This window comes from Brassica oleracea, chromosome C4 (genome assembly GCF_000695525.1).
Source record: "Brassica oleracea var. oleracea cultivar TO1000 chromosome C4, BOL, whole genome shotgun sequence".
NCBI lineage: Eukaryota > Viridiplantae > Streptophyta > Magnoliopsida > Brassicales > Brassicaceae > Brassica > Brassica oleracea.
Genome location: NC_027751.1, coordinates 20,793,287 through 20,796,701, shown reverse-complemented (window position 1 = coordinate 20,796,701; position 3,415 = coordinate 20,793,287). Strand labels below are relative to the sequence as shown.

The following is a 3,415-nucleotide window of genomic DNA, read 5'->3' as shown; positions in this document are numbered from 1 at the left end:
ATCGATCGATCACTAAGATGGACCAAAGCGTAACAATGTGATCGATCGATGGGTATATGTCCAAAAACGCATCGATCGATCACTAGTTCGTCGGAATTTCCTCGGAATTTTGTAAAATCCCTATAATATTTCCTCGGAATTTCCTCGGAATATTCCGACGGATTGATGTTTCCTCGGAATTCCGTCGGTATATTCCGAGGAAATTCCTCGGGAAATTCCGAGGATTTCATTTTCCGTCGGAATGTCCGTCAGAATACCGCTGTTTTCTTGTAGTGGTCCTGGAGGTCTTCAAAGCGGTTTCTCGAGGCAGCTCTTTGACATTTGGTGCTCAGATAAGAGAAACGCTTGTATCATACCTGGTTATATGAACCAAAGGAGGTGACTCTTATGAACGGTCTTGCTGCTCTTCTCAACATGCAAGTGCACTACATCTCCTTCTCTGCTCACGCAGACTATGCGCAGATGAGCACTTTCTTGAAAGAGCTCATGCCTCTAGACATCGTTCTTGTTCACGGTGAAGCTAACGAGTTGATGAGGCTCACACAAAAACTCTTTACGGAGTTTCCTGATGGAAACACGAGGATCATGAATCCGAAGAACTGTGAGTCCGTTGAAAAGTACTTCACTCTTGAGAAAATGGAAAAAACCATTGGGAGATTGGCTGAGAAGACACTTGATGTTGGCGATTCAGTGAGTGGGATCCTAGTGAAGAAAGGTTTCACTTATCAGATAATGGCACCTGATGATCTTCATGTTTTCTCACAGTTATCAACAGGAACTGTTACTCAGCGGATCACTATCCCTTTCTCAGGAGCTTTCGGTGTGATAAAACATCGCTTGGGGAAGAATTTTGAGAGCGTGGAAACTTAACAGACGAGGAAACAAGGCTTCCAGCACTGACAGTACATGAAAGAGTAACGGTGAAACATGAATCAGGGAAGCACATCTCACTTCAGTGGTCATCAGAGCCAATAAGTGATATGGTTTCAGACCCCATTGTGGCTCTGGTTCTCAACATCAGCCGGGAAGTCCCCAAGATCGTTGTGAAAGAAGAGGTTGATGTGAAATCTGAGGAATAGAATGGTAATAAAGTTGAGAAAGTGATATATGCCCTTTTTGTGTCGCTATTTGGGGATGTGAAACTTGGAGAGAACGGGAAACTAGTGATTAGTGTCGATGACAATGTGGCTCATCTTGATAAAGAGAGTGGAGATGTAGAGAGTGAGCATGATGGTCTCTAAACGAAAGAGTGAGAGTAGCTTTTCATCGGATTCAAAGCGCTGTGAAACCAATCCCTCTCTCAGCGGACTAAAGTAGCCCCTGAGATTTTTTAATCATCAAAGAGTTTTACTATCTCTCGCATGTTCATGTATCCAAGTTTACTAATTATGATGATCAAGTCTAATGGATGTTATTAAGAATGTGTTTTGTGAAATTTTGTTGCTTTTGTAAGTTATTATAGAGATATTTTATATAATTTACATAGTATTAGATATTTTAGTTTTTTTATGTCTAATTAAAAACCTATGTTGATGAATAATAAAATTTAAATATTTTAAAATAAAAATTAGGCAAATTGATGGATTTGCACTAATGGAAATTTAGATTGATTTAGACCAATTTTAATTGATTTCTAACATTTAAACCGATTTGAATTGCATAAATTATATAAATATATATATATATATAAATCATTACGGTTATAAGCGATTTGCCACCTCAATTTTTAGAACATAGATTATTTTCAAAGAGTAATCCAAAATAAATAGTTTTCATTAAATAAAAAAACATAAGGTTTATGATAGAAACTGGCTAAATATTAAGAACTGTTTTACCCTAGCAAGACAGAAAAATAATGTGGCTTTGAAGTTTATTTTTGTTTTAGTTATAGTTACCTGTTGGGAGAACCTTTAAAAATATGGATTTTGGTTATGAAATAGTAAAAATGCAGAGAAATTCCCTTACATAGTCACTTTTAGTTTATTTTCACAAGTATAGATATTCATGGAGGTGTTTCAAAAAAAAAAAAAAAGATATTCATGGAGAAAAATGACCAAAATAGTTTTTATTGAAGGATAAATATGCATTTATACCTTTAGGTTAACTAATCTAGAATATAAGGTTTAGAGTTAAAGTGTTAAGTTTTGGGGATGGGTCCAAAATTTTAAAAATAAAAAATAAATATTAAAATTTTCAAAATAAAAAAATGGCTATTTTGGTCATTTTATTTTTTATGACTATTTTTGTGATAAAATTTTTAAAAGGGCTATTTTTGAACTTCTCCAAAAAAAGAAGAAGGAAATCTGCTTTACCAAATTAAAGATGCGACAAAAAAATATTCTTTGAACGATAAAAAACTATTTCCCAGACGTGTATAGTGAAGCGTATCCAAACCTACACTAGAAACTCTATAAATTAATATTCGATAAGTTAATAAATACCATAAATAAATAAATTTTTTTGGTACTAAATTTGATCGGTTCAAAATATAACACAAAACGGTAAAATAATGAGATAATATTTTTTTTAGAAAAATCCAATGTCAATATATGGTCCCACTTAAACTATAAATTAATAATCTAAATTTATATACCTTTTATATAAGTATAAGCTAGTCATTATATTGTTTATTTTATATTCATAATCAAATTACCTTTATGTTTTCTTAATTTTTAATTTTTGTTGATGAGATTTTATAAAATTATATCTAAAACCTCATTTAAAGTCTATGAAACATAGTAAAACTAATATAAATGTCAATTTTTTTAAAAAAATAACTAATGTATATACACTAAAATTAAATAAGTTCTTATTTTTAAAAAAAATGTTGAACAAGAATGGGGAATTCTTCTGTATTTTATTAATGAATCATAAGGTTCCTTATATATGGATTACAAAGAATAGATAAAAGGAAAGTATCCAAAACCTAATCCAACTGGAAATAGGAAAACTACTAAAACATAGAAAAGGAAACTATGGTAAGCCTTGGCCGACTAGGAAGTCCTGGCCGCCTCTCATCATGCGGTTGGGCCTTGCCATGGCCGATGGGCTTTCTCTTCTGGTCTTGGTTATGGGCCATCCACTTAATGATTTATAACACTCCCCCTTGGATGTCATAACCATATGGGTTTGTAACATGCTTAATGTTGCCTCGTTAAAACCTTTCTAGGAAAACCAAAAACTCAATGTGGGAAAAATGGAAACCATAAATAGGAAAAAGAGTACAACGCATGAAACTCCCCCTGATGAATGCATCACTGAAAATCCTTCAGTTGGCGCATTCCTATCTGAAAAATAAGTTTCTTGAACGTTGAGGTTGGCAAAGACTTGGTGAAAAGATCGGCTGAATTGTCACTGGACCGAACTTGAACCACTTGAACTTCTTTAGCCTTCTGCTGATCGTGGGTGAAGAAGA

The 3,415-nt window shown here is 33.7% G+C and overlaps 1 pseudogene; it reads left to right on the top strand.

The window, feature by feature from the left end:
* LOC106338353 overlaps positions 1-1,312 on the top strand; it is a 44,926-nt pseudogene extending 43,614 nt beyond the window's left edge.
* Positions 1,313-3,415: the final 2,103 nt, after the last annotated feature.